Source organism: Hemicordylus capensis, chromosome 1 (assembly GCF_027244095.1).
Source record: "Hemicordylus capensis ecotype Gifberg chromosome 1, rHemCap1.1.pri, whole genome shotgun sequence".
NCBI classification, from domain to species: Eukaryota; Metazoa; Chordata; class Lepidosauria; order Squamata; family Cordylidae; genus Hemicordylus; species Hemicordylus capensis.
The window spans coordinates 195,548,055-195,570,960 of NC_069657.1; the positions used below are offsets into that span (position 1 = coordinate 195,548,055).

A 22,906-nucleotide genomic window follows, 5' to 3' on the forward strand; every position below is an offset into this window, starting at 1 on the left:
ACAAAATATGCGTTAACCTTTATTCCTGTCAAGATTGTCAGCCTAGAGAAGAGGCAGTTTGGGAACCCACATATTCTTCTGGCCTAAGAAAAAGGTGCACATGCTTGCAGGAACCCTGCCTTCTCTGACCAAAACAAAAAATTAAGGTAAATATGCAGACAACATTTCAGTGAGCATTGAGAGCCAGCATGGTGTAGTGGTTAGAGTGCTGGACTAGGACCGGGGAGACCCGAGTTCAAATCCCCATTCAGCCATAAAACTAGCTGGGTGACTCTGGGCCAGTCACTTCTCTCTCAGCCTAGTCTACTTCACAGGGCTGTTGTGAAAAAGAAACTCAAGTATGTAGTACACCGCTCTGGGCTCCTTGGAGGAAGAGCGGGATATAAATGTAATAATAATAATAATAATAATAATTTCTAATTATACCCGTGCCTCTTGTTTTAATCTCTACCTTGCATATCAGTTAATTGTTAATTGTGCATATCAGTTAATTGTTCAGTTCACTGCTGTGTACACATGGGGGGTTCGATGCCAAAAAATGCAAGTGGAGAAGGCATGCTACAGTTATGAATACCAAAGAATGTTTACTGTGGCAACAATAAACAGGTGAATGCTGAACCAATTTAGGTAATTTACCTTTCCAGATCGTTTGGGCAGTATAGATAGTCTTGAACACTAAGTAAATTATTGGATCTGGTTGTATTTATTTTATTTATTTATTGTTAAATTTATATACCTCCTTTCATTAAAAATAATCTCAAGATGGTTTACAAAAGTTAAGACACATAATAAAAATGACAGTTAAAAGTATTTAGCTAAAAATATAAAAACAAATCTGATTTAAAATATATAATATACAAACACAGCAAACTGAAAATGTTAGGTCCTCTCACCCTACTATTTTTGGATATACATACTGTAGGAGAAATCTCCAATTAGGGTTGATAACAGGCAGAGGCCTCACCATTCCATCAGATTCAAAGCTTGATTGATCACGGCACCGGGTCTCCATCAATCACCAGGGTGAGAGAAGAAGAACCCCACAAAAAGGTGGTTATGGTTTATATACCAAAGCTTTATCAGTTATGTAAATACATTTGGTCAGAATGAGTACTGTATATTGAACATATTCAGACCAGCATTAACCAATCAGGGTACTCTAGCCTAGATACATTTGAATAGCTACTGCGCATATCCAACCTTCAAGCCACAGAATGGCTATTGTTTATTGTTTTGCACCTACAGCATCCCTCCCAAATACCACCAACAGGAACTAAAACTTTGGATCATTTCTCCATCTTGGATCTTGCTCTTCCATCTTAGATTTTCTAAAACAATACTTAGAGCCAAGTGATGATAACAAGGTCTGCTAATGGTTCTGCCCTGTTCCTCTCCCAACGTGTGTTATTTGTGATCATTTCCTAATCCATTCCATAGGTATGAAATTAGTCCCTTGTTATCTATCTTCTCTATTTATAATTCTCTAAGGTGTACCCGTGGCTAATCCTGTGTGTGTTCGCAAGAGTTCGCAAGGAGAAGCACCTGATTGGGCAGTGGGGATTCCATATGCAGATGGGGGGAGGAGCCTGTGATGATTAAGATCAGTTTGAATGCAACTGTTACTGGTCGGAAGATGTTCTTGATTGTAGAGGAGAGGAATCTGTATATAAAGAAAGGACAATGGGCAGGGATCTGCAAAGAGAGGGGTCATGAAGGAGGAAAGATGCCCTTCAGGAGAAGGAGGCTGCCGTTGTGTGAATTAGATGAGGAAACAAGATGAACAAGATCTGTTAACTCAGGAGGGGGGGGAGAGAAAGAAAGAAGGGAAGAGCGAGTGGAGAAGAGAGAAAAAGAAGGGAGGGGAAGAGAGAAAGAAGGACGGGTGAGGGATAGGCCCAAGCCTGTCAGTGGCCTGAAGGGAACGAGCAGCCATGGTGGTGGCAGCAGCAAGGGAGGGCCCAGTCAACTACTACTGCTGTTTGGGGCTACCAAGGCCATTGGCGGAGGTAGGTAGGCAGGCAAGAGATGGGCTCAGGCCTGTCAGTGGCCTGAGTGGAACAAGCGGCCATTGTGGTGGTAGCAAGGAAGGGCCCGGTCAACCTGTGGGGAGGAGCAGGAGTGGGCTCAGATAGGGGTGGGGAGGTCTCTGGGGATGGGGGCTGCAGCTTGGCCAATAGGCACCAGCAATGCTACAGTTGCAACCAAGACAGGTGAGGGGGATGGAGTAAAGGGATGCAGGAGTGACCAATAGTAGTGAGGAGGGATAGAAACAACCAGATGGAGGTGAAGCAGGAGTGCAGCTCAGGTGAGGGTGGAGAGATCTCTGAGGTGAGGGGGGCTGTGGCAGGGGGTGAAGGGAACAATCAAGTACTAGCGTGTGGAGGAGAAGAAAGGAAAAACAGCTGAAGCTCGATCTATTCCTCTCACCAACAAAGCGAAGGCAAAAGAGAAACGGTGAGTAACATCCCTCATATTAAGAACAGATTTACAGCCTTGTGCACTGATGAATCAGAGAGCCCCCACCCCACCAAGGACTGCGCAGGGGAGCCGCAGATAAATCTAATTATTCCTGAACAAGCCAAACAGCTTGCATGGAGAAATCTCTCGGGACAGAAAAAAGGGGCCCCTACGTCTGCCGGATCTGACACTTCCCCTGGGAACTCGACTGGCCCACTCATGAGAGTATGAGCCTACTAGGAAGCAAGCTGCTTGCAGAGGCTTTTGGATGGCTTTGGCTGGGTCTCTACTCACGACATTTTCCCTGGTCATGGTGGAGCAGACCTCCCAGCATCCTTTGCCTGCGCCTGCATATCCCATTCTGGCAAATGTGTGTTCTTCTATCCCACAGAGAAAGTGGGATTCCACGCCCCCCCCCGATCCCCATCCTCCTTGGGGATGGGAGTGAGTGGTGCTTTCGGGGTGAGGGGTCACTTGTGGGGATGGCAGTGTCATGGCTGGTAGAAGCCGCGTTGGCATTGCAGAGGCAAGGGCAGGCTGGTTGCTCTGAAAATGCCCGATCTCGCAAGGCACGCCCCACTGGAGATCACGTCCAAGCGCAACTGAGCAGCAAATGCGGTGATGCTTTGCCCACAGTCTGGCCACAGAACTGCATAGGATTGGGCTGGGAAGCCGAGCGGAAGGGAGGGGCTCCCCTCTTTCTCTACTCCAGTTAGGCTAACGGCAATTAGCTGTACATCTGCGACGCAAATTGGAGTTAGGGATTTTAACTCCAGTTAGCGCTAAATACAGTTAAACTGTATGTGTGACCCGTCCCACAGGCTCCTGGAACATCCCCTAAGAGTCTCCTTACAAACACGCTTCATCAGGATGTCAGCCACTATCACTTAGCCTGACTTAGCTCAGAGTTTTATTTATTTTATCCATATTAATCTCATTTTTCAGCCAAAAACTAGCTTCCAGCACAGCTGCTTTTAGAATCAAAGACAATTAAATTAAAACCCAATTGTGCATGAATAGGTATAAGAACTGGATTGTAGATGGAAAGATGCAATTGTATGAACAAATAGACCCAAAACAACAACAACCCCACACAAAGCAATCTTCCTCCTTTATCAGCTGCTTTTCAAAGAAGAACAGAAAGATATTCAGAGTGAAAAGGCAGATTTTGAAAAGCTAATTCCAAGAAATCGTAAGAGACCATTTGCTCATATACACTGAGTTATAGTGACCTGAAAAAAGTGGGAAGTATACACTAGAGATTATTAAACTTCCAGAAGAGAGACGGTCAGATGTGTTTAATAAGGGTTCTCTATCCATAATCTTGTTAATGTCACCGGAAATGTTTTTAAAAGAGTTACACAATGGAAAATGCATAAGATATATTGTTTGTGACCTGGAAATTGTTGGCAATGTCAGTCTGCTAAAGCAGCTTTTGTGCACATGTGTTCACATTGTAAAATCATCAAAGAAGTTTTGGAATGTGATTAACACCATGATAAATGCGCTCTGACATCCAACTATCTCCAGGCACTATCATGTATTTACTAAACTATACAGAGGGAATCAAACCTAAAAAGATTACAGGAGGCAATATTATATTTTTTAACAACTCCTTGTTTGTGTCAGGAACTACCAATGTTGAGGCTGGGAATCTGAGAACCTATATACTGCTGCCCTATGTAGCAAATGGTAGAACTACAGCAGCCTTTCATGGAGTTCTTAGGCCCTGAACTGACTCTATCCAGCCAGACTGTTCATGCATCCTGTCAGACCGGGAAGGATATAAAAGCCGTCTGGATGGGCTCAGGCTTTGCCTCAGTTTCAAGGTCTCCTGGGTCCTGGTGGATTGTGTTTTCTGATGCTGGTTTCTGCTTGGCTTGACCCCTGGATTTGACCCAGGTTTTCGGCTTGTCGTCCTTCCTCATTCATGTTTTTCTGATCAGCTTTGACCCTTGGTTTCAACTTTGATCCTCAACTTGTAACCTGATCCTAGTTCCTGGTTAGCTGGCTTCAGCACTGACCCCCAATATGCTTCCTACCTTCGGTTTCTGGTCTGTTCCCTTAGTCCTGGTTCTCTGCTAGACCCCCTCCTCCCTGTCCCAACTTCAGGCTCCAACCTACCCACCAGTGGCTGCTCAAAATCCAGAGTTGACAATTTGTTCTTTCCGAGTAAACGGAAAAGAAACCATATCCCAGGGAAGAATGAAGGCATTAGGAAAGTACTAAAAATGGTTGGCTCATCGAAACTGACCAATCTTAGAAGATGGGGAAGTATTACACACAAGTGATGGAAATCTGGGAACAATATTATTAATTTGTTGTGACTGATGTCCTCTAACCTTAGATTTTTGCGTCTTATATAGACTGACAGTTAAATTTTGAAGTATTTCAATATAAGCATGCTAAGATATTAATAAGGAACTTTTAGATGGAGATTGTTAATGTCTGACATCCAGACCAACCCTGTGCTGATGCATGAGGGAGGTATGTGCAGTTTTTGATAATCCCCTTTTCCCTCTGCAGCCATCTGTGCCTCCCAAAACTTTATCCCTTATGACCTTCCTCAGATGATGGGAAACCCTAGCATTTTGGCATACAATCAATGTCAGCCAAAGTTATTTTAAACATTGACATGTTTAAATCAACAAATGACTAATGAATTAATCGTATAAAGCTTTATCTAACTACTACTATGAATATTTATATACTGCTCTTCAATCAAAGTTCACAAAGTGGTTTAAACTAGTTCTTTATTCTTCTGATTGCTAATATTGTTCTGTTCTATTATATATATATATATATATATATATATATATATATATATATATATATATATATAAAAGAAAAACCAAAATCCTGTTTGAGCGGTTCTCAGCAGACTTGGACCCAGGCATGATTTCACTCCTGATCCCCCCCCCACCCCATGATATTTCCTCAGCTGTGGGAGCTGGGAGTTGGAAAGAATGATGCTGATGCAGAGCTGCAGAGGCATGGTGAGGGAATATACTACATATTTAATCCGAGATGCGGGAGTTGCCTGCTTCCTCTGTGGCGTCTATATGCCCAGAGAGAAGCTTGGTGGCCCCTGAGCTGAGAGCTCAAGATCCCACCTTTCCACCATCTTCATGCCAGAATCATGATGATAACGATCTCCAGTCTCTGCCTGTTGTGTTATCGGAAGCACAGCTGGAACTAGCTGCAGCAGAACCCACCCAAGAGACTATCTCCCTCGACTGTGTGGCTGGCTCCCTGCACCTAACCCATCACTACCCCACTAGGAATTCCTGCACTGCCCCCTGCCAATACCAACACAGGCTGACAATCAAAAGACCAGCATAAAGGTTCTCTCTTGACCTTGAATGTGGCTGATGTCTCCTTCATAAACTACATCTCCACGCATGACATCATAATGGTGCAGGAAACCTGGACATCCGCAGACCTAGCACTTAACCGCTGCATTCGCTGGGAGCAGAAGCCAGTGCGGGCAGGGGCAGACTCAAGGGTGGACTGGGAGTGCTGATTTCCACCACCCTGTATGCATCGCCCACAAGACTTCCTTCCTTCAAACAACATGCTATGGCAGTGGCAATCTGCTTCAGATACTGCGTCTTACTAGTAATCAGTATCTATCTACCCCCATGAAGATGGGAATCTCAGGTCAGGAAACTGTGGCATGAATTGAAACTGTACCTGACCGACCTTCTATCCCCTTCACCAATGCCTACATTGTGGTAGGAGGGTACTTTAATACCAGGATGGGTCCTGAGGACAACACCTTATATGCACACCAGCAATGCTGCCTGCTCAATCCTGAAGCAGACCTACTCCCCCTAGCATTCCATTTGAAGGACAAGAAATCAAATTATGCCAGTTTTTGTCTAGCCCAAATGGCTAGCAGACAATCTCCACATCTTTAATGGCTCTGTTGAAACCAACCACCCTGCAGAGTCCCTTCCTTGAAGATAATGATCTCAGAACTGTGGCGCACTCTCTGGTAACCTCTAGGCTTGACTCCTGCAATGCGCTCTATGTGAAGCTGCCTTTGTATGTGGTTCAGAAAATTCAGTTGGTCCAAAATGCAGTGGCTAGATTGGTCTCCAGGGTTTCTTGGAGAGATAATATTATTCCTGTTTTAAAGCAATTGCATTGGCTACCAGTAAGTTTCTGGGCAGAATACAAAATGCTGGTAATTACCTTTAAAGCCTTAAATGGCTTAGGACTGGGTTAACTGGGAGAGTACCTTCTTCTGCGTGATCCCAACCACACATTAAGATCATTGAGAGAGGTCCATCTCCAGATGTCTCCAACTGTCACGGGCACACGCTCCCGCAATAAATCAAGCAACAGCAGAAATGTGTAGGATAAGCTTTTAATAGTAGCAAAGCAAAGTCAATGGAAATCACCACCTTGAAATCATCAGTCAATAAATCATGGTTGGGGTCCAAGTCCAAAAAGGGTCAATGCCAGGATAGGGGTCGGTTGCCAGTTCCGTAGTCCAGGGGGTTCCTGACGCCTCCTTGGTCAGACTTTGCAGCCAAGTGGCGGCTGCTTCTCTGAACAAAAAGCTGCTCCTTTCTGCGGTCATGCCGATGCACCACATAGCTCACTGGTCTGCTGCTTGGTCCTGGCTCCTCCCCATCTGAAGAGGGCAATGGCTCCCCAGCAACCTCCTGCTGTTCTATAATAGATAAGCTCTCCATCCGTGGGGCTCCCTCCTCAGTGTCCTGTGGGTCAGGCAGTTCCTCCTCAGAATCTTCTGAATCAAGCGGCCACTGCCTGACACCAACCCGTCTGGTGGTGACTTGGGAGCAGGCCTTTTCTATAGTCACTCCTGGGCTGTGGAATGCACTCCTTATAGACGTTCGTGGTTTAGCATCTTTACCAGCCTTCAAAAGAGCCCTTAAGACACATTTTTTTAACCTGACTTTTAGTAATCTTTGAGTTGTTTTAAATTTCTGTTTGAACAGTTTGTTTGTTTTGGCTTTATTCTGTTTATTTTTGTGAACATCCTAGAGCCTTTGGAGTCAGGTGCTATATAAATGAAATACATACATACATACATGTCTCTGGGAACCTACTCCACTTTGCAGACCACTTTGAGCTTACATCTCTTGACAGCAACCACTTTCCAGTCACCGTCTGCTTTAAACTTTTTGCCCGGCAAGCCCATGCAGAGGCTCTTTCCCAACCTCACATCCTACCAGTAGGAACAGCCTGCCACATCAAATGGTCCACCCAACTGGGCAATGCATAATGGAACAACTCTCTTCAGAACACTTTCAATCCAATCCAAATGCGAAGAAGAAGAAGCAGAAGCAGAAGCAGAGGCAGCTCATAGCTAACGACAACACCTACAAGGCCAACACAAGTCTAGTGACGGCACAGCAACTACTCAAATACAAGAAAAGAGATGCCATGAAAGCTGCTTGGTCACATCTTCTTCAAGCAGTTGGAACCAAAGACTCGGCCCTATTCTGGCATATCACTGTGGACCACCCTAGCAACAGCTAGACATACCTGGACACCTTCATCTCACCATAGGCCTTGGAATGGCACTTCAGTGAACTATATTAAGGCAAAGAGATGGACCACAGGTTGCGCTCACCAAGATGCAGAGGACTTACCCCCATGGCCACTGGTGGCGCCTGCTGATATCTTGGACCTGATCTCCCAGCTTAAACCCAGGAAGGCTCTGGTAATGACCTAATTTCCCCTGAGCTCATCAGAAACAACTCAGTATGGTGGGTTCCCATGCTGGCACATCAGTTGACAAGCATGGGCACATCCCCGAGGACTGGGGGCTCGCAGTTGTAGTTCCCATCTTTTAAAAAGGCAGGAGGACGACCCAGCCAATTATAGACATATCAGCCTGCTCAGCACAGTGAATAAACGCTATGCTAGACATCTATACTAGAAACTAAGGAACTGGCTGGAACAAGAAAACATCCTGGCAGAGGAGCAAGCTTGATTCAAGGGAGGGGTGGTCCACAATTGACCAGTGTCTTGTACTTCAGCACCTTTCCAGAGAGACTATCGATTGAGTCATTCCAGCTCCTGGAAACAGCAACCTTCAAAGGGGTCATATTGCAGGGTGTTTGGTGCCTTGAGCAGAGCAGGCTCGACTGGGAGGCTCCTGCAATTCGTGAGCGAAGAATGAGGCATTTCTCCTCCCTCTCGCTTGCCAAAAAAATAGAGTTTTGCTTACAACCACGGTAATGTCTTTTGTCCTTCCCAGTCCCTCCCCTTTGTGCTCCTGCAGCCAATCGCCCCGTGATTTGATTTGCTCAGCGCAGCCAGCAAGTACTAGAAAGCAGAAAGGGCTGTGCAACTGCAGCTATATGACCAGTTCCCTACTTCCCTTGAAGGAACTTGCTTCCTTTACAGGCCAGAAGGCCTGGCTTCTCCCTCTGAGTCCTGACCTGGGGCTGTGGATGGTGCTGCCTGTCGCTGGCCTGCACTGTCGCTGAGGGGACCCAGGTCCATCCTGCCCCCGCCACCCACACAACACCAACACAACCAACACCAGGGGAGTAGGTGCAAGGCAGGGAGGAAGGACAACAAGCCAGAGCTAGGCAGCCACAGCTCGCTCCCACCAGGGGTGGGTGGGGGGAGGAGAAGCCAGGAGGAGTAGGAGGCCGACACGAGGCAGCACTGCCTGGCCGGCCCAATATCATTTTAGTGAATATGAATGATTGTGTGTTATTTATTATGCACACGAGATACGACATTGTCGGTGGGGAGAGGAGAGGAGCAGCAAATCCTTGCTTGCCTATGGGCGGCAAAATGGTTAATCCGCACCTGTGGAACGCATGGAGGCTAAAATTTCGGCTTTTAGAGACAATTTCCCCCCCTTCAAAAACTGGATTGTGAGAGGATTTGGCATCTCCTTTTATCTCAAGGCTTCTCTTAGCATTCTCAAACCTACAAGCAAGTTCGTTCATGATGTCCCCTGCTCTCTGGAGAATGGAGGGTTGCTTTGCACATTATAGATTTTGCTTTATTTACATCTATCTATCTATCTATCTATCGCTTCTCAATAACAACAACAACGGTTCACAAAGTGATTTAAATAAGTAAGACACAAGAAATAAGATGATTCCCTGTCCAAAAAGACTCAAAGTTTAGGGCAAGGCACAACTGGCCTCAGTTCTACTTCCAGTGGCCATTGGATGATATACACACACTTATCTGCATTATGGGATGCATAAAATGTTGGAGATGGAGGTGCAGTGCATCGCCCTTTTGCACTGACTATCCTAATGACCACTAGGGGTATTGAAAGCAGAAGGGGCTAGTGAGGGTTTCCTTACCTGTCCCTGCTTTGACTCCTCAGGTACTTCCTGTGTTGTGAGTCAGTCCTCTTCCTGTGTTGTGAGTCAGTCCTCTTCCTTTCCTCCTAGAGAGAAGATGGAAACATCTCTCTCTCTCCCCCTACCTATCCATTATGTAGCTGATAGATAGGATTAGGTCTTTCCTATTTCAAATGTACTTCACCAATCAATTTAGTTTAGACTCTACACAGTAATCTCCATGCCTGTTCCTTAAATAGCTGCAACAGCTGAACTCTGCACTCTGTAACTGGAGTGGTAGCTTCTTTGGCACTTTGCTAAATAATCGCAAACCAGCAACATAAAATTTGAAGCAACTCTTCGTCATCTTACAGGACTAGAGTTTCACATGTCTCTGGTGCATATGACAGGTTGCCACCCTCAGTACAGGGAGTCTGTGCCTTGAATGGCTGCATAGAATGGAGAAGGGCAGCAGGTGAAGCTTTTCTCCTGGCTACAACATGAAGATGAGAGGAGCTGCAGCTGCTGAAATCCCCTTTTCTACTCAAGCATTCTTCTTCTTTCTCAGTCCCAGCTGTGTGGCTTTTACCAGTTCTAGTGGTGTGTGTGGGTGTGTATTATAGAGTCAAGTCTTTAAGTTTTCTTGAAGCTAACAAGTACAGGGGGGAAAACCCAAGTACCTGTTGTGATCTGGCACTCTTTTAGCCTTGTATCTTTTACTCCACACCCCCAGCCCAGCTTTGAGTTTGTTCCAGTTAGCTCCAGAGAGAGGCAGAAAAGCAGTCGCTTGACAGCCAGAGTAAGTGTTTGATCACCAAGCATAAGGACAAGAAGAAAGAGGGGGAAATTGTTCATGAGACACAGACTGCAAATGTTGGCATTAATCCAAGAAAAAGCAGGGGTGGTGGAGGAGATGGGAACCAGAAATAAGTTATCCTTCACAAAGTCACCTCAGAGAAGTTTTCATTGCAGTTGGAGGCTGCAATGCCTCTCTTCTTCTGGGCTGCTCAGACAGAACAGCCTACATTATTGTACCAGATTAACTGTCTGCAATGTATTTGAATAACTATACTTCAAAAAACAAATCCCAGGGTACTCGTAAATGCACTCTATGGAGTGCCAGTAAGTTACTGCTTTCCCACTTGCAGTCACAGACAGAATTAGAATTCCTACCACACCACAGTAGAGATAGCGTGTTTTGGGGTGCTTTCAGTGTTCTGTGTAAAAGTTGAATTTCTCTTCTTTAATAAACACTATTATTTAAATGTGGGGAAAATACAAGTAGACATTGGATGCATGGTGATGTCATGTGAGTGAACAAGGTATGACAATCCCAGACTAAATATCTGTGTGGAAATATCCCCAGTTTACACATTAATGTTACATGGTTGTGGCTGTCATTATCATGACCTCTGACTGTTCTTGTTCTCCCTGAACAATGCTTTCATTTTCTGCCCAGAAGTTAAAGTGTATCATATACTTATGATCTGCACTAATGACATTAATTGGACAAGCATCGTTAGTGGGCATATAACAGTTTGATCTATCTCTGGTGGATGCAGTTGGTGACTTGCCATTGTGTACATATCATATGCGTCCTTGGGTGAGTGGGCTGGTCAAATGGTAAGGAGATTGATCAATGCACTATATGTAGTTATTCAGTAATGTTCATGAGAAAGTGGACTGTAGTGTGGTGAAGCTGCTGAGCAGGGCCGACCTTAGGGTGGGGCGACCAGGGCCATTGCCCCCAGCCCACGCTGGGACAGGCCCTGCACTGCAGCAGCCTGCCCTGCAGAAATTTATCTTTCTCCCCCAGCCCGGGCGACCAATAGTGCTGTGGGCAGGCTTGCCTGCTATCTAAAGGCTCCCTGCAGGCTGCTACAGCTCCCTCTCCGCCACAAGGACTACCAGCTGTTCAGTGGTGGGCGGGGCTTCCAGAGAGAGGTGTAAAGCTCTTCAGTGCAGAAGCTCTCCCCGCCCTAAGGTCGGCCCTGAGTGGCAGAGTCCCATCACCAGGCCCTCGAAAAGAACAACAAAAGTCATAGCTATGCAAAGGGAAGAATGGCACAGCAGGGAGTGAGTGAGTGAGGGCTCTGTGCTATAGGCAATTCATGTGCTGTGGTGGCTCCTGTTGATTTTTCTCTGCCTCCAGTAATCCAGTCTTTCATAGGCTGGACAAAAACCCTGGATTTCATGGGAGGGAGGAGGGTGGGAGGAGGGAGCTGTGAAAGCGCCTGGGTGCTGGTGAGGTGTTTGGAGCAAGCAGGGAGCTGGTGGGGTGCAAGGGAAGACCATTTGTCCTTTACACACCTAAGAGTTTCTGAAAACTCTACTGCAGCTAGAGGTTCCTAATCCGGAGAAATGCAGATCCCTCTGGATTTTTCTGCCTGTCCTCCCCTGTCTCTCTTTTCAAATCCAGGCTTTTGCAAGTTGAGTCCCTCCCAGCGTAGCGTAGGGAGGCTGGCGGCGGCTCGTGTGTGGCCGCCACGGTCCCCTGGCCCTGCCCCCTGCATCTGACACAGGGGTCAGGCTAGCCACGCCCTACATTTGACGTCAGACGCGGGGGCCGATCGATCTCCCAAATGGGGCCACGCAGTCCCGTTGGGAAGGGGATCAGCTTGCATTGCATGGGGCAGCATGGGCCGGAGCGACTCTACCTGCCTTAAAGGGTTCAACGAACCCGGGCCGCCAGAGCGTGGCCCCAGACACGCCCCCTGCATCTGATGTCAGATGTGGGGGGCATTATTTCGATCTCAAACGGGGCCGCACAGCCCTGATTGGAGCCGAAATCAGCCTGCGCTGCGTTGGCAGCATGGCCAGAGTAACTCTCCCTGCCTTAAAGGCAAGGAGAGCCATTCCAGCTGCGCTGCCAATGTAGCATCGGCCTATCTCTCTCCTAAATGGGGCCGCGCTTCAAGGCAGGGAGAATCACTCTGGCCATGCTGCCAACACAGCGCAGGCTGATTTCGGCTCCAAACAGGGCTACGCGGCCCCGTTTGGGACCGAAATAACACCCCCCCCCATCTGATGTCAGGTGCAGGGGGCGTGTCTGGGGCCGCGTTTGCAGCCCCTGATTGGTGGTGGCCTGGGTTCGTTGAACCCGTTCGCCCAATGGTGGGTCCACACCTGTTGCCTCTGACACAGAGCAGTGAGAGCTTAAGAAAAAGCTTGTCATAGCCACTGCCTAGCCCTGCCAGACTTAACCCCATCCCTAGTCCCTGAAGCACCCCAGGAGGAGAATGGCCAGCACTAGCTGCCCACCAGAGCATTGTACGGTGCACACTCTGTGCCCTGCTCTGCAGGCAGCCCTGAGAGCACATGTCTTCCTCTTCACAGCCAGCAAGGGAAGGTATGTGATTTTCCTTTTTTTCCATCACCCCCTACCCCTGTATATTTATGGAATGGCTTGATATAGGCCTTTGATATCAGGCACAGGTAGGTGTGTGTGTGTGTGTGTGTGTGTGTGTGTGTGTGTGTGTGTGTGTGTGTGTGTGTATGTATGTGTGTATGCACTATGCTCAAGTTGGTTTGCAGCCTAGAAAATCTGAGTGAGAACTGTGAAGCAAGAGGTATGTGTTGTGCTTTTAACTTTCCCCCTTACAAATGCACTATATGTCCAAAAGCCTTACCTACACTATTTACTCAGTATAGCATCAGCCAGTATGATTCTGTAATCAAATGAAATGTTAAGGAGGCCCCACACATGCTGATTCTCCCCCTGCCCCGCACCCCCCACCCCAGCCCACGGACTGCCCTGCTGCTGAGGATTTTCTATGTTTACTTCCCGCACAGAAACACAGCTCCCAAGTAGGGGTGTGTGTGTGTGTGTGAGAGAGAGAGAGAGAGAGAGAGAGAGCTCTCACATTTAAATCAATGTGATTCACAGCATAGACATGTCCTTAGGTACACATCTGTCAGGGATTCTCCTAGGGATACAATATGCAGTCCCAATGGAGCAGGAGGGGGGGATTGTAACAGGCTTGGTTCCTTCCAATGCTGTAATTTTATAAATCACATCTGTGAAACGTTTCCCTGTCTAAAGAGGAAGCTTTCTCTCCACTTATCACCTGAGCAATGGGGCAGTGAGGGGAGGTAAAGGTCAAGTGTGCCGTTGAGTCGGTGTCGACTCCTGGCGACCACAGAGCCCTGTGGTTGTCTTTGGTAGAATACAGGAGGGGGTTACCATTGCCTCCTCCCGCACAGTCTGAGATGATGCCTTTCAGCATCTTCCTATATCGCTGCTGCTCAAGATAGGTGTTTCCCATACTCTGGGAAACATACTCTGGGAAACATACCAGCAAGGATTCAAACCGGCTACCTCTGGCTTGGTCATCAAGCCATTTTCCTGCTGCGCCAGAAATAATCAATTTCCATGAATCAAATGTGTTTGTAGAATGATCAACAAACTGTTGTAGCTGCCAGTGTTCCTAAAACATCAGGCGCTTTCCCAGAGAGCAGTCTTTACTGTGGGTTTTCTGCGAGGCTTTATGGCAAGTTCGAAGTTGCCCCCCAAAACCGACACAAAAAGCAAGTGAGTGGTGGGGAAGGGGCAAGTGAGAGAGAGAGAGAGCGGCGGGGAGGGGGAGAGTGAGTGAGCGAGCAGTGGGGAGGGGGTGAGTGAGCGAGCAAGCAGGAGAGGTGGTGAGAGTGGGTGGCTGACACTGAGCAGTAAAGCAGGGGCTGTGGTGGGGGCCAGGGAGAGCAACAAAGTCCTAGCGCACAGATGCTCTGTGCGGGTTCCGCTAGTACTGATAATACAACTTGTGGCAAGCAAAGCCTGAAACTGCAGGAAAAGGCAAGCTGCTTGTGACAGTCAAAGCCATTCTCACCAGGATAATAGCCCCCTTTGAACATTATTTTTGACATCATTAGTCATATCACAATATGGTCTGCAGTGGCTTCATGTATAAAAAGTGATGACTCAATGAATGATTCATTTTCAGCTGGCATTTTCTCTTGCCCATCACCTTCCAGTTACTTAATTATTTGCCAACTAAAATCCTGAACTGCAAGGATGCATTGTTGAACATAGTTAGCAGAAGCTCAGCAATACAGTTAACGCTGTTCAAAAGTTTTCAGAAGACACACTGTTGGTCTCTGGGTACTTGAGAAAGTGCCAGAAAGCAATTCCGTTATTCCATGCTTTTGTCAAAATGTAGATGGAACAAGAGAAGTTCATTAGACAAAGACAATGATGACCATTCCTAGTGTGTACAGGGCTGGCTCTTAGAGAGGCTCTCGGACAGATCAGGCATTGGAAAGTTACAGCAGAAAGTTGAATTAAAGGAGAGAGAAGTCCATCCTGAAAGAGAACGTGGGGGATGGCCTTTTTTTTACACAAGAAAGACAAGCTCTGGGGGAATGCAATTTTAGAGAAGATAACACAATATTGAGAAACTCTTTATTAAATCCTGCTTGTGTGTAGGAGATCTATTCTCAAATTCAGGGTAACAGTTAAGGATCAGACAATAAAAGATCCTGATTAATATCTCTATCAAAATGTCATCTTAGTGTAAATGTATCAGCAAGAGAAAAATATGAAAACAGAAATGAAGTTTAAAAAAGAAAACAGAACAGGGGGAAGATATGAGAAACAATATAATTGTGTCCACTTCGCACACTAGGGATCCGGTGAGTATTATAATTTTAATTTAATCTTTGAGCTAATTTTTACCTACTCTCAAAAGACTTGTCTGTTATCCTTTAAGGCCGCACATTTCTTGTAGGGATATAGCATTTCCCCAGCGAACTGCAAAATGTCTATGTTGGAGCATGCAGTACTCTACCCAGACGGTTGTTGCAATAGTGATAGCTGCATGGAAAGTGATTGAACAGGTTGCATGGTTTGGGACATACAAATAATGTTGAGTGGGTCTCTTCCAATTTCTTGTTTAGTTGGTTTTTTAAAAAAATAAAAAATTAAAAAAAATACATTTTAATTCCTTGGGGAGGTACACGCCCCTACTGTACTCAAATGCAGGCACCATAGTCTATTTTGTGAATATTTTGTTTACTTTGGAAGTGATGGAACCCCTCCCTTACAAAAATCCAAATTCTGTGCTGAAATCCTGCAACCTGAATAAATTGTGCAAATTAAAACACTTTCATGCATTCATTTGCTCAATTCTTCTGCTAGGGTTGGGGAGTGGCAAGGAGCTAGGCAAACCACTCAAGTTCCATTTCCTGATAGCTAGAAATGCTGTTCAGCTGTGCCCCTGCCCCCCACCTGCTTTGGCTTCTGAGTTTTCACCTGGAGTTATTGTTGCCGCCATAAAGGCTAGAACTTTCCTTTTGGTTTTCTGTTTTAAAGCAGCGCTTCTTAGAATGCTGGATTCTGTGCCCTGCATCAAATGCCACACGTGCCCAGATGTGTGCCAAATATCATGTCTGTAACTAAACTTTTACTTGAATTGGGGGAATTAGCTCTGAAAACCAACAGGACTGGCCAATCCACTAGGTGAACTAGGTGGTTCGTGTTCTGGCCGGCCAGCTGCCTAGAAGCAGCCAGCAGCAGCAGGAGCGGTAGGTGGAGGCAGTGAGAAGAGCTAGTGGGCAGCCAGCTGGACAAAAGGGATGGGGAACACCTACTTGGTTTCCAAACTACTCATTCAGTCAGACAATGCAAGGTGTGAGCACCCGTGGTGGGGCGGGGGCACCTGCATGGGCAAAGGGGATGGAGGTGCAACAGCACACCCCACAGGTTGACACCTCAGGTAGCCAACTAGGTTCACTTAGCAAGCCAGCTGGCCCTCACTGGGGGCCACATAGCCCAGGGTGTTGGTGCCCCTCCCCTTGGCAACAGAGCAGGATAGGACTTCCTTCCCATTTTTTACTGTTGGGAGCATGAGCGTTGCTGGTGCTCATAAGGGCTTCGGTGATGCAACGTTTATCATGGTGCTTTATGATTGCTCATCCCATTGGATTGTGGCTCCTTAATGCGACTCTTCCATGAGTTGGACTGAGGGGTGTGGGTGAATTTGATGCCGCACCCAGTAAGACTGTAGTTTTTAAAACATTGCTTTTGTATCCTTTGCCTGAAAGCTGATCATCCTAATCAGACAAAACACTGAATTATGCCCCAATGTTGGTCACTTATTGAATCATTAGCTAAAGCCTGATGCTTTCTCTGTTGTGGGATGCAGACTGGAGAGAGTGGGCTTGAATATACGGACCGTGTTTAGCAGTGATTCGATTTCTGACTGGGACTTTCCATACAACTTCAGATCGTCCATGTACAGCAGATGGTTGATTTTACTGGATGTTTTAGATGTTTGGTATCCGAGGCCTGTTTTGTTTAGTATTTGTGAAAGTGGAGTCATGGCGATTACAAACAACAGAGGGGATAGTGAGTCCCCTTGGAAAATGCCTCTTCTAATGCTAACCAGGGTGGATTTGATTTAAATCAAACTGATTTAAATCACGATTTAAATCACGATTTAAATCACAATTTAAATCACAATTTAAATCACTAGCAGGGTGGATAAAAATAAAAAAAATCCAATTTAAATCAAAAAAATCCGATTTAAATCAAAAAAATCCGATTTTTTAAATTTAAATCGGATTTTTGATTTAAATTGGATTTTTTTTATTTAAATCAGATTTTTTTATTTTTATCCACCCTGCTAGTGATTTAAATCGTGATTTCAGTTTGATTTAAATCAAATCCACCCTGATGCTAACCTGTCCAAGTGTCTCGCCATTGATTGTTAACTGTGTACTCCACATGCTCATTGCTTTTTAAATAAATATCTGGATGTTTTTGATGACACCAGTTGTTTCTAAACATTTTAGTATCTATGTGTGAGGCAATGAGTCGAAGGCTTTCTTGTAGTCAATCTATGCAACACTTAGATTGGTTTTTCTTCTCTTGCAATTTTCTAAAATCATTTTGTCAATTAGCAGCTGGTCTTTTGTGCCTCTGGTGTTTGGGCAATTTCCTTTCTGTTCAACTGGAAGCTGTTTGTTAGTTAATAAGTGCTGCATTACTTCATCTGCTACTATTCCAGTTAATAATTTGAACATGGTTGGCAGGCAGGTTATCGGTCTATAATTACTTGCAACTGCGCCCTTTGCTGGGTCTTTCATGATGAGATGAGTTTTCCCAGTTGTTAGCCATTGTTCAATATCACCTACTTGCAAAATGTGATTGAACTGTTTTGATAGTTGTTTATAGCAATAGCACTTACATTTATATACCGCTCTATAGCCGGAGCTCTCTAAGCGGTTTACAATGATTTAGCATATTGCCCCCAACATTCTGGGTACTCATTTTACCAACCTCGGAAGGATGGAAGGCCGAGTCAACCTTGAGGCCCTGGTCAGGATCAAACTTGTAACCTTCTGGTTACAGGGCAGCAGTTTTACCACTGCACCACCAGGGGCTCTTATGAAGGCTTGTTAGGTGTTTAAGCCAAAAGCCATGCAGTTCATCGTCGCCTGGAGCAGTCCAATTTTTAACTTTTTTGCTCTTTCACTTATTAATTCTGGTGTTATTATTAGATCTTGCATTTGTTGATTACATTTTTGACCTCTTTCACCCAGCCTGCTTTTTTATTATAATCTATTGGATTGTCCCAAAATTTCCCCCAGAATTGCACTGTTTCTTCTTTATTTGGTGTTCCTACGTTGCTTGCAGTTTCTCCATCTGTGCTTTGGTAGAAACGTCTCTGATTCGACTGGAATTGGAGGTTCTGCCTGTGTTGTGTAATTCGGGCTTCGTATCTGCTAATCTTCTTTGACACTGCTGTTGTTTGCTGCTTTATTTTTTCCAGGACTTCTCTAATTTTTCTTGAATCTAAGTGGTATTTTTGGATCAGGTACTGTTTGGTGTTTTCATTCTTCAGCTTCTTGTCTTTCATATCTTTCAATTTACTAGCATCTGATCTAAGCCTGGCGATTTTATTTTCTAATCTAATCTTCCATGTAGGTGATGTATTACTTTCTTTTTTTACAGGTCCACTGATCTTATATCCGAGCTCTTGTGTTGTTATTGTTGCTGCACTGTACATTAGTTGGTTTGTTTCTTGCAAATTATTGGTTGTTATTTCTGCAAGTGCAGCATTGACATCTTTTAATGCCTGAGCGAGTTGTTTTTTGGCAACTGTTTTTAGAGCTGGAAGTCGAACTCTGGTGGTTGTTTGGTTCATGTGCTCAGTTATTATTTGCTTTAGTTCTTGTTGCTTTTCTGTTAAAGGTTGCCTGGTTTTGATTTTGAAACAGTTCAGCAACAGTAGCATCCTCTATTTCCAACACCTCCTCCACCTGCGCCTGAGCAACTTCTTCAGTTGGTGGTAATTCTTCTCCCATATCTTGAGCCTGTGTTGTTGTTGTTATTATTTTACATTTATATCCCGCTCTTCCTCCAAGGAGCCCAGAGCGGTGTACTACATACTTGAGTTTCTCCTCACAACAACCCTGTGAAGTAGGTTAGGCTGAGAGAGAAGTGACTGGCCCAGAGTCACCCAGCTAGTATCATGGCTGAAGGGGGTGTTGATATTTTGGTGGGGATGCGCTGTGCTTATCTGAGTTTTCTGAGGAGAAGATTAGTGAAGCGACTTCTCTTTTGCAAGAAAGGAGTTAACTGTTTCCCCTGTGAAGTTCTCTTTGACCTGGGGTCTACTTTGCTAGCTTTCCTTCTCTTTTGAAAGAGAGGCTATGAGGGTAACTCCCTAAACCTTTTTAAAGGTGGTGATTCTCTTTATTTAGCAGGGGGAGAGCAACTGGCCCTATCCAACCCTAGCTCAGCATTCCTCCAGTGGCTGTTGCTGGTATCTACCTTTATGTTTGTTTTTTTAGATTGTGAGCCCTGTGGGGACAGAGTGCCATATTATGTATGTATGTATTTATATCTATGTAAACTGCTTTTAGAACTTTGGTTGAAGAGCAGTATATAAATATTTGTTGTAGTAGTAGTAGTAGTAGTAGTAGTAGTAGTAGTAGTAGTAGTAGTAATATAGTCAATTGTTATTCTGACCTTTGGTAGCATCGCCCTATGTTTGCTTGTGCTAAGTGACCATATTGTATAGTTTACCATTTATGGGCATGTGCAGAGTTCACGATCCCATGAGCTCAGGTATCCAAGATGGAAGCTGTGAACCCACAGCTCCAAATCACATAGAGGGTGCTGGCTACAAGCACACACACCCCCCCCAAGTTGTTCTGGCAACAGCTATATTGCTTCACTGCCTTGGCCCTGAAGGCCAAATAATATATAATAAATTGCCATTTCCTGCCAACTTGGAAGGGGATGCCAATTCTTATGAAGCTGCTTTTCAAGCCTTAGATGATCATTTCAACCCTACTTTGAATGTGGATGTTACAAGTTTTATTCTAGATCCCAACTGGTGAATCTATCAATCAGTATGTCACAGCACTGTGTGCCTTAAGTGTAAGCTCTGAGTTGGTCAACTTTACTGATGAACTGATCAGGGATCAGATTGTTATTTTTTATTTTATTCATTGATTTATTTAACTTATTTTAATACCACCCAAAACTCACGTCTCTGGGCAGTTTACAACAAAACCAAACTAACAACAGAAAAAGTTAAAACATGGTAGCAAGCATGACTTGTCCCCTTAGCTAAGCAGGGTCCACCCTGGTTGCATATGAATGGGAGACTAGAAGTGTGAGCACTGTAAGATATTCTCCTCAGGGGATGGAGCCACTCTGGGAAGAGCAGAAAGTTTCAAGTTCTCTCCTTGGCTTCTCTAAGATAGGGCTGAGAGAGATTTCTGCCTGCAACCTTGGAGAAGCTGCTGCCAGTCTGTCAAGACCATACTGAGCTAGATAGACCAATGGTCTCACTCAGTATATGGCAGCTTCCTTTGTTCCTATGTAATGACAAGATAAAAGTTAAGGTTTTTCAAATGAGATACTTGTATCCAGGTGACCCAGAAGGATACCATGGCCAATAGTATTGAATGCCACCAAGAAATCCAAAAGAACCAACTGAGTCACACCCCCTCTGGTAAAGGTCATCCAGCAGGCTGACCAAGGCTGACTCAACCCCATAGCCTGCTCTAAAGCCTGTTTGAAGTGGGTCTAGATAATCAGTTTCCTCCAACACCACTTGGAGTTGGTTAGCGACCACTTTCTCAATCACCTTGTCCAACCATGGGATGCTGGAGATTGGCCTATAACTATCTATCGCTGAGGGATCTAGGGAAGGCTTCTTAAAAAGTGGTCTAACCATTGCCTGCTTCAAGCAAAGGAGGCATCCTACCCTCCCTAAGTGATGAGTTAATCATATTAACTAGGTCACTTCCAACAATTCTTCTGCTAGATAGAAGCAGTCAAGTCGGGCAAGGATCCAGAGAACAAGTCGTTGGCCGCCCTGCCCCAAGTAGCTTGCCCACAGGCGTCCTCAGGTGTCACAGATTGAAAATGATCCAAACTAATACTGCAAGAGGGACTACTGGACACCCCCTTAAGAGACTCTGCAAGAATAGTGGAGTCCACGTTCACTCAAATACAAGAGATTTTATCCGCAAAGAACCCATAATTTTTACAGCAGAACATAGTCTCTGGGGACTGATTCGAAACAGAAGAAGCTTGAACTAAATTCCTTACGACCTGGGATAACTTGGCTGAATGCGAACCTGCAGATGCAATGCATGCAGACCAGAAATGTATTTTTTTGCTGCACGCTCTGCTACTGCATAAATCTTCAAATGGGCTCTGTGCTGTGTCCTGTCAAATTCAAGCTGAGTTCTCCTCCACTTGAATTCTAGTCACCTATCTTGTTGCTTCAGCCTCCGCAACTCCTCAGTATACCAAGGGGCCACTTTTAAAGTAGGCAGGAAAGGACCATTAGGAGAGATCATGACTACTGCCCTGGTGAGTTCCCTATTCCATGTTCCCACCAGAGCATCGACAGAATCATTGCCAGAACCAACATTAAAATCCTCCAAGGCTTTATGGAATCCTTCTTGATCTGGCGGCCTTCTCAGGATGACCATCCTAATAGGTCCACCACCCCGCAGGGCTGGATTGTGGCTGTGACACCAACCTTAACCAGATAGTGGTCCATCCATGACACTGGAGAAACGACAGAATCCCCTACCCACAGAACACCCCCATGATCCAAACAAAAGATTAAATTGAGTGTGTGGCTGGCAATATGGGTTGATTCTGAAACTAACTGGGATAGGCCCATAGTTGTCATGGACTCCTGAGCTGCACCAGATAAGTCAGCCCCAAAGTGGATATTGAAGTCCCCCAGCACTAAAAGTCTGAGAGACTCCAACATCAACTCTGAGACCAGCTCCATCAGCTCAGTTAAGGAGTCAATTGGGCAGTGGGGTGGACAGTACACCAGCAGAATCCCTAATCTATCCCTAGTTCTCAGCCTTAGAAATACACACTCAGTATGTCTCACACGTACTCCGGTAAGGGATACGGTATCTTTATGGACCACAGCCACTACACACACACACACACACACACACACACACACCCTGACCACTTCCCCATACCTGATCCACAACAGAGTAACCTGGTGGGAGAAGCTGGGCCCAAACTGGGCCACTTGCCTCCCCCAAGCACGTCTCAATTATACATGCCAGGTTGGCTCCCACATCCACAATCAAATCATGGATGATTTTGGTCTTATTCTGAACCAACCTGGCATTACAAAGGAGCATGGCTAGGTTCTGTGGGTAGTTGGATTTGATCCACAAGGCCCAAGAGCTGACAGAGTAGCCAGAAGTGGAAACCATTACTAAATTACTAGTTTCCCTTCCCCTGCTCTGCCAGCGCTAATTCTTCTATTCCCCACCACTACAGTAATAGCTTCCCCAGAGCTACCGACCACATCCCCTGCATCACCAAACACATATCAGCATATATCAGACCAGAATTGGGTTGTGGTTTTTTTGGTGGTTTTTGTTTGTTTGTTTGTTTTTTGCTGCATGCTCCACCACTGCATAAATCTCCAAATGGGCTCTATGCTGTGTCCTGTCAAGCTGAGTAAAGCTTGCATTTGTTGGAGCTAGGATCCTGGCAGCATCAGCTCTCCGCTACAATGTCTCATAGTGACCACTGGGGCTTTTTAGAGTCATGGATAAAAGTGCTGGACTCCTCCCCTCTTTGTTCTCCCAGTGTTACTCTCCATTTTTGTACTCTGCAGAGATACTTGTTTTGGTCTCTCTCTTCAGCC

At 45.5% G+C, this 22,906-nt stretch overlaps 1 protein-coding gene across 4 annotated transcripts in view; it reads left to right on the forward strand.

The window, feature by feature from the left end:
- The first annotated feature begins 1,634 nt into the window (after positions 1-1,634).
- MYO3B (myosin IIIB) overlaps positions 1,635-22,906 on the forward strand; it is a 523,310-nt gene continuing 502,038 nt past the window's right edge. For 2 of the 4 annotated variants that reach the window (XM_053283469.1, XM_053283482.1), the window contains exon 1: positions 2,154-2,454. The gene's annotated coding sequence lies outside the window, so the exon portion shown is untranslated. Of the gene's footprint in view, positions 2,007-2,153; positions 2,455-15,326; positions 15,381-22,906 lie in introns of those variants that run through there. The other 2 variants (XM_053283475.1, XM_053283472.1) reach the window with 2 other exon arrangements.